At 44.5% G+C, this 15947-nt stretch overlaps 1 long non-coding RNA gene across 1 annotated transcript in view; it reads left to right on the forward strand.

Annotated features, from left to right (window-relative positions):
* Positions 1-206: 206 nt before the first annotated feature.
* LOC142070917 (uncharacterized) overlaps positions 207-15947 on the forward strand; it is a 38010-nt gene continuing 22269 nt past the window's right edge. Inside the window, exons 1-2 of the long non-coding RNA XR_012666837.1 lie at positions 207-937; positions 6173-6262. This is a non-coding gene — a long non-coding RNA (uncharacterized LOC142070917). The remainder of the gene's footprint in view (positions 938-6172; positions 6263-15947) is intronic.

Consider the following 15947-nt stretch of genomic DNA (forward strand, 5'->3'; position numbering starts at 1 on the left):
GATCCCATTCTCAGGCACTTCTCTCTCCTCATGCATTGTATAGGGAGCTGAGGTACCTAACACAGGGTTTTTGGATTGCAGAGTTTTTCAAGACACCTAAAAGTTATATGCTGCAACACTGAACATTGCAATGCCTAAGTCTCTTTGTGGGTCTAAGCCTTAACCTTTTATTGTCACACCCTGATGGCCCCTTCCCTCAAAGGGTCCCCTGGGGAAGGCAGATCAGCTTTGTATATTGCTAACGCTGTTGCAAGCATTGTAGGGTATTTTGAAAAGGGTCAAAGGTGTGAATGAGTGTGAAATGGAGGATTTTTTTGCAGGTCGTGAGAGGCCCGGGGGGGACAGGACGGGGGACGGAAAAGAGCAAAAAACAGGTTAACTCCACGCTCCTGCTGGGCCCGAAAATAAGACGCTGACTCCAGCCAGCTCAAGGCCATGGCACACATCTGACTCTCGGCTGCCTGCCAAGAAAGAGGGGGGCCTGGAATCCACCAATCAGCCGTAAAAAAGAAAAATTAAACTAAACAGACCTGCAAAGCCAGCCCATAACAAGCAAGGCAAGTAAGGCCAGCAAAAACAAAAAAACCCACAAGGTCTAAAACTGCAAAAATTAAAAACACTGGCAAAATGGCAAGAGGGGGAGCCAAGCCTTGCGTCCCTGGAGCCAGGATGTTTTAAAAAAGCTAAAAACACCATGGAAAGCTGGTTTGAACTGGCACAGAGGGCACCAGAAGCAAAGGTCCCTGAACGAAGCACCCCCTCCTCCCCCGCAAGGAGCCTGGGACTTAAAACCCTCCTGAAAGCTGGAGCAACTTGAAGATCACAGTGGATCCTCGGACGACCTGGGCCCAGGACAGCACTCCTGTCCACCCTTCCCCCCCCCCCCGTCTTCTTCTTACGTTGCACCCAGGCTTGGCCAGCTTTGGGTCGAGTGTATGTGAGTATGAAAGTGGGTTAGGGCTTGGGGCACTAATGCTTTCTTCCTTCCTTTAAGTGAGGTGAAGCATTTCCAGCACACTCTGCTGTTATTTTATTATTTTATCAATAAAGCTTTAAAATTTTTAAACACTTGGTGTGTTCCGTCATCTCCTCCCTTAACGATCCTGTGGCCTTAGTCTGATCACCTGACGCTTCAGGCAAATTGGTAACAAAAATCTGTCACATTATTGCCTCAAGGGAAGACAGGTGGCCTGATTTTCTGTGGTCTGGTACATTTGTCTCTTCATTTCCACCTGTGCAAAGTGGTATAAAACAATTTATCTTTCTGATTTTGTAGTGAGTTATACCTACTTTTCACAAGTGGATATAAATAATCTAGAACCAATTTATTGTTTCCCTGCAGTCCCTGTATCTAGCTAGCTTGAATGTAGGTGCCCTCAGGGAATATGTGTGGTGCAGGAGGGTTCTAGGCTTCCCCCACAGCCATCCTGGGCACAGGAGCTATTCTGGACTGGAGTGCTCCAGTGATTCTTCACTCCTGCAAAGCTCCCTGGGGGCCAGCCTCAATGAGGACTGGATTGCCCTCCTCCCCCACATGCACACCCTCGACCTATTTAATTGATTTTATTGATTTAATTGGGGATTGGTCCTGCTTTGAGCAGGGGGTTGGACTAGATGACCTCCTGAGGTCCCTTCCAACCCTGATATTCTATGATTCTATGACCTTGAATAGAAGAGACACAAACTGCCTCTTCTGTGTCTGTTTGCCAGCACAGGGGTAAATCTGCCCCACAAGGTGCAAGGCAGTGGAGAATCAGGCCATAAATCTGTGGCACAGTGAAAAATAGAAACCAACATTTTTATTCTCATTCCAATATCTTAACCACAAGATCATTCTTCCTATGCTTACTAATTGAAGAATAAGTACTTTTAAATGGTAATTTCAGTCTAGTATTCACTCTCAGTTGACCTAAAAAAAAATTCTTTGCACAGATTTACCTACGTATAATGGTGGAAGAGGTAGGTGCATGAAATTAATCACATAAGATAACCAAAAATTGAAACTAGTACTAAATAGTTATCTTCTCAGGTTTCAGCAAATTGGTTTTAATGCTTAACTATATGCTAAGGGTAGGCCTACACTAGAGGTGCTACAGCGGCACAGCTGTAACGCTGTAGTGTAGACACTTACTACAGCAATGGAAGGGGTTGTTCTATTGCTGTAATAAATCCACCTCTCTGAGAGGTGGTAGCTAGGGTGACAGAAGAATTCTTCTGTTGACCTAGAGCTGTCTATTCTGGGGCTTAGGTCATCTTAACTATGTCGCTCAGGGGGTTGAATTTTTCATACCTAACTTTCTAGTGTAGACCAGCCCTAACACATAAGATAGGATCAGTGAGATGGAAATTACTCAATGATTGCTTGGTTTAGAAGTGTCTCAAGCTGAATATTAGTAACTTGGAGGAGTTTTGCAGATAATAGGGCAATTAGCAGGTGTCTGGATTTCTTGTAGGAACCAGCTACCAATCCACTGGAATGGATTGCAACATTTAATCAGATCAAAAAGGTCATTATTCTACACATCGTGACAGCAGAACAAAGTATTGTGCTAAAAATTCACAATATGTTAAGAAAACATGAAAACGGTATGATACTAATGAAGTTGTAAGAGATCAGAAAAGTGGAGAATTCTAAATTGCTCTCTTATATTCTTTTAAGACTATAAGGAGTGGAAATTGAGGGACCAAAACATGGAAAGGCATGTATTAGGAACATAGATTTTAGAATAGCCAGCAAATTAGATGAGCAATTAGAGGGCATAGGAAGGAGAGATGTATTGATAGTTTCACCTTTAGGGGATGCAGTCCAGAATCTGGAGCAGTGACAAAGTAATAGAGCAGAACATAGAAGACAGATGCATCTAATTAGTAATGTAATGTTTGCATCTTTATTGACTGAGATAAGGGCAGACTTTTCCTTTCATACCAGTTAAGGATCATGTAGTTTTATCCATGCTGTCTCTCTTTTTCCCCTAAGCAGTTTCCTTATTTTTTGTTTTGTTTTGCTTTCCTGTTCCCTTGCTCTCTCTTTTCTGAACTAGAAAAGAATCTTATGTAAAAAAAATATCAACTGTTAACCTAAGGTAGCCATTCCCGGGACTGACTATGTTAGGGGATTTGCTACCTTTCACCTTGAGGTCAGTCATTCAAATTTATTCCTAATAAATATTAACTTAAATTAACTTTTTCATGATAGCTCTATAGTGGTCTTTGATGTTAGCTAGCAATGATGATTCCTACTAGACAGGTGTCTGTTTTGCAAACCAAGATGAACAATTGCCATCTCTAGTTGTCTCAGCAAGGAGTTTATCAGCATGGAAAATAAACCACTTTCTCCCTCCTGAAACACTTTACTCTTTAGAACACTTGAGGCACACAGACAGCAAAATGTGGGGGAACTTGGACTGCCATTGCCTGTACTGTCCCTATTATCTGGTTAGGTCTGGTCTACACTACTGTTTAAGTCGATGTAACTTACGTCACTCAGAGGTGTGAAAAAGATATCCCCCAAGTGACGTAAGTTACATTGACTATCCACACCGCACTAGGTCAGCAGGAGATGCTCTCCCGTTGACATAGCTTCCATCTCTTGTGGAAGTGGAATAATTACGCTGATGGGAGAGCTCTCTCCCATCAGCATAGCATGTCTTCACCAGATGCGCTACAGTGGCACAGTTGCATTGCTCTAGCTGCATCAGTGTAGCCTGGTAGTGTAGATTTGCCCTTAGAAAATGCCTGTTTCCAGTGTTTTATGAACCTATCACCATCCACAAGTCCTAAATTTACTATTAAATGAACAACTGCCCCAATCTTTCTCCTGTTGAAGTCAATAGTAAAACTCCCTCTGACTTCAGTGGTATAGGAACAGATGCAACAGGACTGATTCCTCATGGTTTCGAACTGTATGTCCTCATTTACATTTATGCAAAGTGGGTGTAGAATGCTACCATTCTGATTTGCACAGGTGTAAATAATGACACCAGATACAAGAGATATTGGAAAATCAGACATCTTGTTCTTTAAGCAAGCTAGTATCTTAAGGATACTACTCAAATTTTGTGTCCTGAGAAATAGAACTTATTTAAAAGTCAGGAATTTGTAAGTGCTTATGGTGAAACAAAAACCAAATCTAAATATCTTGTTGCTATACTTACCCCAGGGAAGAAAATCAGTTGGAGTCACAGCTGCTTCTGCAGCTGATGTTACAGCCAGAATATTCACTGCCTTTAGGTACAAGAGCTATGAAAAAAATCAATTTAAATAGAGAAGCAAATGTGTAAAATGGAGGTATCTGAACCATCTCCTCTGCCTATTACCCATGGCTGCAGGTCAAATTAAGTGTAATTTTAACTTTTTTGGACCTTCCATGTTACCCATTATAAGTAAATGTAATACCACATGTGGGTGACTATCCAAAACTCCTGGGATCTACAAGACACAGCTGGAAGTTTCACAAGAACAGTCCTTCATGAAAGACTTCACCTTCCCATCAGTCTGAAAGTGTATGAACAGCATTTCTAGTTATATATACAGTACCATAAGTACGTACAGTGGCATACAGGGTAAATAAAGTATGCCATCAGTTCCTTAAAGGTTACATGAAACCATAGCATGGCTAAAGATAGCAACAAAGGTTATACCATCTCAGGCTCTGTTTTCTGTACACTTTTTATGATAGCTCTGCTTTTTTAATGTTTATTTTTGATTTGTGAACTAATATCACTATTGCAACTTACAATAGTGGAGTGTTGAACTTAGCTGATGGAAGAGAGATGGAAGGATATGTACTCAAAACCTACTAACTGGAAATAAATAGATATAGACAAATGGGAAGGAGGTGCTCTGTGAGATTGCAGGGTCAGTGCCCTGAAGAAAAACCCACTCTCCTGCAACCAACACTGCTGGGAAGGGGGAGGGTGATGGGATTTCCATCAACATGTTTTTTTTCTCCAGATGATTAATCAGTGTATTACAAACTTGCAGCTCCAGTCATCTCCCTCGTGCACCCTGTCGTACACACAGGGTTGTGGGAAAGAAATTGAAACTATTTCTTGTCCACAGTAACATGGCCTGGGTCAGGGCCCTAAAGGCAAACACATATGGCCTATTTAGCAAATGTACCTGGCTTTGACATGGGTCAGTATCCATTGTCACTCACCCACCCCATACTGCTGAAAGGGTGGGGTAGGAGGGGAGGGGAGGAACTGCTTTCTGTCTGCTTCTGATTTTTGTGGCTGCTGTTAGAGGTAGGGAGGAAAAGGGTCTCTTCTACTTTTCCCATCCCCCAGACTTTTATTTCTTTTGGTTCTCCTTCCTTGCGAATAACTCCAGTGCCTGTTTCCCCAAGCAGCAACAAGATAAAACTGACTTTCCTGACAGTTTCACAGCTGCCTGTGTGGTTCTGAACAACAACAGAGAAACCAATCCATGTCTTGGTTTTACTGGCTGCTGCTTTGAAAGGTTAGGAGCAGCAACGGATAGACTGGAACCATCAGAAAGACAGTATTGCATCAGTTGCATCAGTTGACCTTCCAGATGTGAAATAAATGATCTGCCAGTGTTGCCAACTCTTAGTATATTTGGGGGTTTTCTTAAAGCTTCAGCCCCTGGATTCATGTGAATATGAGAATCTTGGCTTTCACTGATGAAAAAAAATAAGTTCCTAGCTCTCATGGTTGTGGAGAAATGCTTTAAACTGTGACTTGAGTATATTCTGAAGATTCAAAAAGGAAAGGGTTAACCTCCACACTAAATGCACTTATTTAAAATCTCTTGATGTTCAAGCCAATCTTAGGATTTGGGAGGGTTCACATAATAGTTGCATGCTTGGGATAGGCAATATTATAATGGCTACAGACTTAATTGTTTTTCAATGAAGTCTTACATTCCACATAAATTAATAGCTTAGGGACCCATTCTAGTCCAGAAAAGCTTCCCACTAGTCACTAATGAGTGGAGTTTTCAAGCTATGTGGGAGAATGTGAGTTTCTGAAGGGAAGGAGAGAGGGTGAGGAAATGCCCCCATGAGTACTGTCAGCCTCTGATGGAGAAACGCCGTAGTGGGTGTAATTTGGGAGAAGAATCAAGCCATGGTTCCAGCAGGCAGCCTGAAGAACTGGTGGACTTGTACATGAACTTTTGAGGGATAATCAACTTTGTCCCTTCTCCATAGTGCTTCAGGAGCCCTGGTACAGGAGAGGAAACAGTGCTGGAAAATCCCCCCTCACCTTCTCTGCTCAATCAACATCAGCATCTTTGAGAGGTAGTTACTGTGGGATTATCAAGAGTGTGGGGAAGGAGTCCCAGATCCACAAAGAGACTTAGATGCCTAAGTCCTAGTTTTAAGCGCCACTGCGGTCCACAAAGCCCCCCACTTGGCTGTCACCTAAACTCTGTAGGTGCGTAAACTCACTTGGCACCTAAATTTTTGCTGTAAAAGTTCTCTAAGTGCCTAAGTTTCTGTTTTGGAACATGCACGCTGCTGCCCCTCTTTAGGCATTTGGGGGCCTATCTCATGCCTAAGCCCCAGCGTGATTCTCAAACTAGGAGAAGACAGGTGTTCCTCCACCTAACTTTCCTGTCAGGCCTGATCTGGTGCCCCATTCAAAATCTGGCTGGGTAGGGAGGTGTCTCCCTTTCAACTTTTACCTCAGTGGTTAGAGCACTCAGCCAGGATGTGGGACACACAGGCTCAATTCCCTGCACTGCCTGATTAGGAAAGAGGTTTTGAGAAGGGTTCTCCCTCATTTCAGAAGAGTGCCCTAATCACTGGCCTCTCCTATTGAAGTCTCTCCTATTGAAGCCATTCCATTTTGGATAAATAGCCATTGGATGAAGAAGACTGGATGCTGGATCTCATATCTTTTGGGATTCCTTTTAAGATTTGTTTTTACTTGTTTTCCCAAGAACTCAGTTTGACTTCAGGCTTTGTCACTAGGGTATCTTTATTTGGCATACAGAAATGCTAGGCTGAGTTGATCAGACTTAAATGAAGAGGATGGGTGCAGTGTACATCAGATTCAAAGCTGCACAGAAACTCTTTCCTTTCATATACATTTACCCAGTTTATTGCATTTTCTATACATTGCATTACACAGTTTGGTATTGGCTTGATTATGTTCTAGGAACTAATCCCTTTACAGCATGCTCTGTCCATGCACCGTCCGTGTTCGACCTACTCTTTAAGTCATCTTTACATTCCCCACATACCTTGTCCATTGTTATGTTGTTCTTTGTAAATGGTTCCATGGGAATTCTATCCTTTTATTTTAGCTAGTTCGGACATTCTGTTTCTTAGCTCCCTGACCTATCTTAGTTAGCACACACTTTCTGTTTTCAGCCTGCTAATCTATTTTCCTCCCTAATCCTGTCTTCAAAAAAAAAGAAAGAAAGAAAAAAAAAAAGAGGCCTCTCTTATGTTTAATAACTCATGCCAAGCCGGGCCTACAATATCTCCCAGGTGGGTACCTAACCACCAGACTAGAGAGTCACTCTTAATTGTTCTCTGGCACAGTAACTGTTTAAGTATTTATAAAAAGTGGAACCACTTCAACAGGAGAGAGTGAGGGATCAGACTATTCTGTAGCTCCGTAGTTAGGGTGCTCTCCTGAGCGGGAGCCTTCTATTCAAATCCTTTCTCCCCATCAGGCAGAGGGGAAATTGAACTTTGGTCTTGCCCATTATGCGTGCGTGCTTTAACCACTGGTTTGAAAGGGAGGTGCCTTCTCTGGCAATTTTTGCAAGAATTGCTTTGGTGTCTAAGCTGTTCAGCTCCAGCAGAGGGTTTCTTGGCTGTGGATCGCAAGCAGCGATAGGCATCTCCCTGCAGCCCAAACTTAGGCACTGAATTCTATGAGAGGGACTGGGTTTAGCATACACCACACTCCTTGGCATCTCCCACTGGCTAGCTTAGACAGCTCCCCACTAGTGTGCTGGCTTTTGTGGGTTCACATTCTAAGGCACCTACCTCTCCTCATTCATTGTATAGGGAGCCTAAGTGCCTAATTCAGGCTTTGTGGATCCCATTGTTGTTCCAGTGACTTTCTAGGTGCCTATATCCCTTTGTGAATCCAGCTGGAGTTAGTGGAGAAGATGGAGGGGAAAGAGGTACATTGTCTAAATTTAAAAATCCTGGGAAAGGGCTAATTCAGGTCAGTTCTTTTTATTTAAGGCCCAGTTTAAAAATTCAGTAATACAGACAAGGACCTGCAGGTGATGGACAGCAAATTAGACAGCTCACAATGTGCTTGCAAAAAGTAAGGGTTTAACTGGGACCTCGAACTAGGCTATTATATATATGGACAAGAAAGGTAATTCTGCTTAATACAACTTTGTTTAAATTACACTTGGAAGTACTGTATACAGATTTGGGCTCCCATTATGAGGATACTGATAAACTGGATGGAATTCAAAGGAAGATGACGATGATAAACTATTAGAGGATATGATTACGGAAGGGAGAATAAAGGAATTTAAAATGCATAGTGCAGAGAAAAGATTACAAAAATGAGGCTGTGATTGTCTATGTAATTTTTCTCCCTCACACGTTACTTCAGGTATTGAAGATGGTTACTGGTAATAAACTTAGGGGAAGTGCCCTGAAATCAACGTACTTTTCCTAATACCCAACTTTAAATATGTTTTGTTTGTTTGTTTGCTCCATTTCAGAAAAGGCCGGACTTGCCACGACAGGCCAATGAGACCTCATCTTCACTAGGAGAAAAGATTTGTGGTTGTCAGATGCATGAGCAGGTTGAGATACACCCTAGGCTTCCTCATAGTCTTTACCTTCATCTGCTAACTCATGTTAAAACTACCAACTGCCTTGTCTAGGATTTTACCTCATGTTAGTTACCAGCTAACACAAATTATGAACACACTTTTCTTTTCAAGTGAAGATGCACTCTGAGGTATTGTCTAGACTAGAAGTTTTTCAGTCACATTAATCGATTCCCAATTAACTCAAGTAAGGTAACATGTTTGGGAATCCAGGACACAAACATTTGTGGTTTACCTAAACATTTGTATCCAGGAACAAAGGTTTGTATTATCCAGACGAGCACATACAAACATATTAACTAATTTGAGTTAACTGGCAATTAACTTGAGTTAAAAATTCTGTGTCGCCATACACTGAGGCAGCAACAATAGAAGGCTTTCAAAAGCAGCTAGATAAGCTGCTCCCCTAGTTTTGGATGATACATATGGAAGTTGGCTAAATGGGCTCTCAGAGTGGGTAGTCTTTAGGTTCTATCAGCCCCCATGTAGTGGGGCAATTGCCCCACACCAGGAAGAGGAAGTGTTAAAGCAGGCCAGAGGGAGCCTGTGCAGAACCCTCCAATCAGAGGAGGGCTCACTAAGTGAGCCAATCGGGAGATGGCTTGTTGCAGCAGCCAATCAAAACCAGCAGGGGCCATATATAAAGGGCTGCTCAACAAAGCAGAGGATAGTCTCTCTGTGGTCTGTGAGGGAGAAGGACTGGCTGCCTAGGAGTATCATGACTAGAGCAGCAGGATCTTCTGGCTGACTACTGTCAGACTGAGGCTCTGGAGGAAAAGCAAATAAGGTGCTAGGGCTGTCTGCACTTGCCCTGAGGGAAGTGGCCAGTGCAGACTGCAGTTTGCACCTGGAGCAAGGGACTAGTGCCTGCAGCAGGCCACTGAAGTGAGCGGCTGGAGTATAGACTGCTGGTTCCCCGCCAAAAGTGGGGGAGACAGCAGAGCAAGACACAGCTAGAGGGCTGAACCCAGAAGAGGACAAAGGGGGGTGGGGGTGCAATGTGGGTCCCAGAGTTGTGGAGAGAGCAAAGTGGGAGTAATGGCGAGTGAGACACCACTGGAGGAGGGCAGCTTGCAGAAGGACTTGAGCTAATTCCAGAACCGCCAGCAGGAGGTGCTATGGTGGTGAGGTTTGAGCTCTGTCACACCCCACTACAAACAACTTTCAGCCCTTCAGGCAACTCTGGGGAACCCCAGACCCTCCACCTGCCTGTGTCCCTGCCCCCTGGGACATGCTGCCCAGGGCAGGTGGAGGATCCAGGGCTCCACCAGGTAGTCTAGGCTCCCTGGGCAGCTCTTACCACCACTCAGCTTCTGGTCAGGCCAGGAGGAAGGCCATGAGGGAAGAGGAGGTGCAGGGGGTGGGGTTCTCTGGCAGGGGGTAGGTCCCTGTGGCAGGATGTGGGGTGAGCCAAATGTTCTTTGGGCCCAAGGCTACAATAAATCTTAATTGGCCTCTGATTGGGAGTGCTTGTGTGGATGCACAGTGAAGTGCACAATGAGTAGGTATCCCAATGTGCAACCTGCCACTGTCCAGTACACTCTTTAGGAAGTTTTGGCAATGATGGTGGGGCAGAAACCAGTCACATAGGGGTGACTGGGAGGAAGGGGTTAATATCCTAGCATGCAACTGTCTCCATTTCATAAGGTCCTCTATATCCCATAATTTTTGCTCCTTTTTAAAAAAAAATCCCATGAATCCATACATTCCTCTTCACTGTCCTTCATCTCTGACAGACACATGGAGCCTGCACAGGTCTGCACTATTGTCATAAGCATTGCAAGCATAGGACTCACAATCCTGCATTATTTGCAAAGCTGCAAGAAGAGCTGCAGGGAACATGACATTTTGCTAGAGGATAGATTGCTGTGGGACACAGAGAATCAATTCAAGATTGCTGGTGGCATTTACAAAGCGGCTTCAAATGGTGGAGCACTGCTTCTGTGCCCAAAAAATGGGCACTGACTGGTGGGATCTCATTATAATGCAGGTTTGGGATAACAAGCAGTGGCTGCAGAACTTTTGGATGTACAAGGCCACATTCCTGGATCTGTGTGCTGAGCTTGTCCCAGCCCTCCTGCACAGGAATGTCAGAATGAGAGCTGTGCTGGCAGCGGAGAAGCAATTGGTGATAACACTGTGGAAACTTGCAATGCCGGATTGCTACTGGTCAGTGAGAAATCATTTTGGAGTCGGAAAATCCACTGTGGGGCCTGTTGTCATGCAAGTATGCAGGATTGTTAATTGTTTCCTGCTACACAGGACTGTGACTCTCAGCTATGTACAGGACATAGTGGATGGATTTTTAGCTGTGGGGTTCCCAAACTGCAGTGGAGCAACAGAAGGCACGAGTGTCCCTATTTTGGCACCAGACCACCTTGGCCACAGAGTCCATCAAATGAAAGGGCTATTGTTGTTTTTTATGGTTATGCAGGCATTGGTGGATTGCTAGGAATGATTCACCAACATCAGTGTTGGTCATGGAAGGTGCATGACTCTTTCATCTTTAAGAAAACAGGACTATTCAGAAAGCTACAAGCAGGGATTCAGTTTCCTGACTGGCAGATTGGCAATGTTGAAAGGCCAGTAGTGATCCTGGGGGACCCAACTACCCCTTGCTCTCCTAGCTCATGAAGCTGTACACCAGTCACCTCAATAGCGCCAAGGAAAGATTCAACTAGTGGCTCAGCAGGTGCAAAATGACAGTTGAATGTACTTTTGGTAGATGTTCTTTATTCACAAAATTTGATCTCAGTGGGGGAAAAAACATCGCAATGGTTATAGCTGCCTGTTGTGCGCTGCATAATATTTGTCAAGGAATGGGGGGCGGGGGGAGAGGCGTTGCTGTGGAGGTGGAGCAGCTGCCCGCTGAGTTTGAACAGCTGGAAACTAGGGCTATTAGAAGAGCTCAGTGTGGAGCTCTTGGTCTCGGGGAGGCTTTGAAAGACCACTTTAACAGTGAGCCATAGCAATGCAGTGTGGTGACCTGTGCTATACCTAACCATGCAGTTTTGGGGCTTGTTAGGAATTGTATAGTGCTTGGTATGCATCTATGAAGATAACACAGTCAATGCACCTATTAATGTTGTGGTGTTTGCTGTACATTTATGTTTGTTACACTGTCACTGATCCTCTGAGTTGTCACACTGTATAATAAGTAATTGGTTGCTTTCAAAACTGCTGTGTACTCTGCCGCATATGTTGTGAACAAATAAAGATTGAATTATTTTCCAAATAATACAATTTTGAGTAACAAACACACTGCGAAGAAACCTTTATGCAACTTAAAAGCAAAAAACCTTAACTTAAGAAATTAATGGAATGCAACTTAACAAGGGGAAGGAACATTCATGTCAATTTTAGCTACAAATACAACTATCTGGGCTTTCACAGGTCAATACACGTGAATCTGTGGTGGTCCTTAATGCCCCCCTGGGGTGTAGTGATATGGATAGGGATGCAGCCCTTGATGCCACATAGAATGTTAGGGAGGTGCTATAATAGAGTTCTCCATGGACTACTGTGGCACTCTGTACCTCAAAGCAGCACCCTCGAACTCCCACATTAACCCTGTCATATAATTATGATACATAGCCTACTTTGTATGAAATAGAAGATATATGAAAGGTCATGATCTGCTGAAACCCATTGTTCTATCCAAGTAGGCTTATCGTTAGTGTGTATGAGGTTATGAGAGTTTGCCGTCTGGTTGTTACAATGTATTTCAATAAGTCTGAGAGTCATCCACTGCCAGTTCTCCAGTGACCACAAAGGAGGGGATCCACTTCCAGGAGGCTGTTAAATGACCATTCATCTGCAGGGCGGCTGTAAACAAGGGATTTACAATGCTGTAAGAGCTGTGCAAGCATCACATAATGGGGGATTGCTCAACTCTGACTCCGCAAAGCCCACCAGGACATGTCTGGCCTAGTGTTTTCCTGGCACCTGGACTGAGGATATAAAATAAGGAACAGTGGCATCATGCTTTTACCTTTCTTTTCCACCACCTAAACTAGAAGTAACAAGAATGCTGGGAAGAAAGACTTGAACTGAGGAGACTGGTTCCAGGCTTAAAGGGGAAACCTATGTATTAAGAACTAACCTACCTGCAACATCCCGTGGGGTGAGAAACTGCTTGATCCAAATACTGCCACATCTGATAAGGTTTAAGATTTAGACTACATACTTACCTTTTATTTTCTTGGTAACTTTCTCTGACCTTTTGTGCCTACCACTTATCTCTTAGAATCTATCTTTCTGTAATTAATCTGTTTTATTTTTTACCTAAAAGTGTGCACTTTGGTTGAAGTGGTTCGGAAATCTCAGCTCTGCTTACAAAGGCTAGTGTGTGTCCTCTCCACATCGAGAGAGGGTAGACTGGGTAATGAACTTACACTGGTCAGGCTTCTGACCAGGGCAGAATTGTACAGTTCTGGGGTGCAAGACTGGGGGCTTGGGACATTTGTTGGTGCCTTTCTCTGTGATTTGTGAGTAGCTCAGGGAGCATTCACACTACTTAGTACAACAGCATGTGGAGCCCCACACCCAGCTAAGTGATAACCACCTAGAGGGGTTTGCTACTTGTCACTAGCAAAGCATTGTGAGAGACGGTTAAGGGGGCAAAGCAGTACTCAGTTACAGGCTGTATCCTGGGGATCCCATCACAACTACAAAGGGAGGCGAGTCCAAATTGGATACTATTAATTTAGGCTTAAATAGAGACTGGGAGTGGCTAAGTCATTATGCAAGGTAGCCTGTTTCCTCCTGTTTTTTCCTACCCCCCCCCCCAGATGTTCTGGTTTAACTTGGATTTAAACTTGGAGAGTGGTCAGTTTAGATGAGCTATTACCAGCAGGAGAGTGAGTTTGTGTGTGTATGGGGGTGGGGGGGATGTGAGAAAACCTGGATCTATGCAGGAAATAGCCCGACTTGATTATGTAAAGAGTTGTCACTTTGGATGGGCTAGCACCAGCAGGAGAGTGAATTTGTGTGGGGGGGTGGAGGGTGAGAAAACCTGGATTTGTGCTGGAAATGGCCCACCTGATGATCACTTTAGATAAGCTATTACCAGCAGGACAGTGGGGTGGGAGGAGGTATTGTTTCATATTCTCTGTGTGTATATAAAGTCTGCTGCAGTTTCCACGGTATACATCTGATGAAGTGAGCTGTAGCTCACGAAAGCTCATGCTCAAATAAATTGGTTAGTCTCTAAGGTGCCACAAGTACTCCTTTTCTTTTTGCGAATACAGACTAACACGGCTGTTCCTCTGAAACCTGCAGTATCATTGTTTGCTCCTGCAGAAGCCCCATTATGTCCTGGTGCATCTACCTCTCCTTTTCCTATGCCTTTCTTGTGTCTGCTCTGTTCTTTGCCATACAGTCTTCAGTATTCACCCTTGACGCCCTCTGCTCCTGGTCTGATGCAGCACTGGCTTGCATGATCTTGCTGAGCATGTCATCCCCAGTCCTCCTTTCTCCTCAGTATCTGGCTCAGGCCTTCCGTGGGTGTGGAGGGGCTGCAAAGGCAGCACCTGCAGAATAAATGCACAGAGGTACCACTGTCAGTATAGCCACAACAGAAAATTGAGTACTCCCTTCCCTTGCTCCCCTAAAGTTTTAAACAAGACATGATTCCTGACACTTCTGTTCTGGAGTGCTTGTGCACAGCACCAGCCAGAGTGAGCACAGTCCACTGGGGTGAGGGAAATGAGGAGAGAATTTCTCAGGTGCATGACCCTATGAATACAGGGCAATGACACTAAATACTGGCACCATTTTCCACAGGCTGTGGTGATTTTAGCTGATCTGTTCCTCTTGAGGGTGACAAAACAGCGAACCCAGCTGCTGCTGCCATCCCGAAGCTGCTCAGGCCTCTATTGTGCTAGCCTGCATACCGCAATGGTGCCTGCTGAAGTTATCGCTGACTGGTGTGGGAGGAAGAAATAAGGCTGCTATCTCTCGATCCCTTTGAGAGAGGATTGCAAAGTAACTCCATCAAAGCGTCATTGAGATCTCTCAGGAAGATCCCCGTGTACATAAACAAATTGCACCCCACTGCCTAACAGTACAGGAGGATGAAAAGCAGACAACTGCTATCTCTCTCTTCGTACTGCTAACTCTTCTGGTACGAGTATATTAATGAAAAGTCGATAGCTGTTAAGTGGAGGGTGCCAACTGTACATCACTGTAATGGGAAATACATTTGCACAGTTACCTGAGGTTCTTTCCCCTGCATCAGACTTGCCTGTGATTGACTGCTGGGACTGACTGGACTGCAGTGGAGTCTCAAACAGGTCCTGGCTTAGCTGGATCCCCACCCTCTGGGTCGCATGTCCCCCATCCTCCTGCTCTTTCTTCTCCTCCTCGGCCACAGGGGACTGACTCGCACTCCTTGGAGGCATCTAGAGTGATCTGTTGTATGGTGATGGGTTCTCTGCCAACTAGGCACGCAGTGCTTTGTAAAAGCAGCCAACCTAAGGGTTGGTACTGGATCAACTGTTTGCTTCCCTGGCCCTCTGGTAGCCTGCTTCAGTTCCTTTGCTTTCACGTGGCAATGCTGCTGGTCCCTGTAGTACCCCTGCTCCTGCATCTTCTGTGCAAACTGCTCATAGACGTCCACTTTTCTAAGGCTTGCAGAGCCTCTTGTTCTACATAAGCCCAGGAGATCTAATCTTTTGTCTACTCTTAGCAGAGCGTGTGGCTGGCGTGGTCAGCTGGGCAAAAGTTACACACAAGGGAGAACTGCTAGGTGTACTTGCCAAGCTGGACAATCGAGAAAAGGCATTTCAAAAATTTGCAGGGCTTTAAAAGGGAGTGGAAGAGTCTTCTGGTCTGCATGACACCTGGCCAGTAGAATGCACAATTGTGAGGAGAGCAATCAGTCTCAGGCATTGTGGGACAGCAGCTGGAGGAGCATTAGGATTGACATATGTAACATGGTGTCTACACCTGCACTGCATAGACCTCAGTACATCAACCATGGCTCAATGCTGCTCAGGGAGGTGGTCGCTATGTCGCTGTAATAGGGTGCTTACATCAGTGGGAGACAAATTTTAATATAGACACATGCACAACTAGATTGACGCAAGGTGTCTTATGCCAGCCTAACTTTGGAGCATAGACCAGACCTTAGAAAAGCAGCAGTCCTCAGCAAATTTCACATTGGAATG

This window comes from Caretta caretta, chromosome 1, assembly GCF_965140235.1.
Source record: "Caretta caretta isolate rCarCar2 chromosome 1, rCarCar1.hap1, whole genome shotgun sequence".
Taxonomy (NCBI): Eukaryota; Metazoa; Chordata; order Testudines; family Cheloniidae; genus Caretta; species Caretta caretta.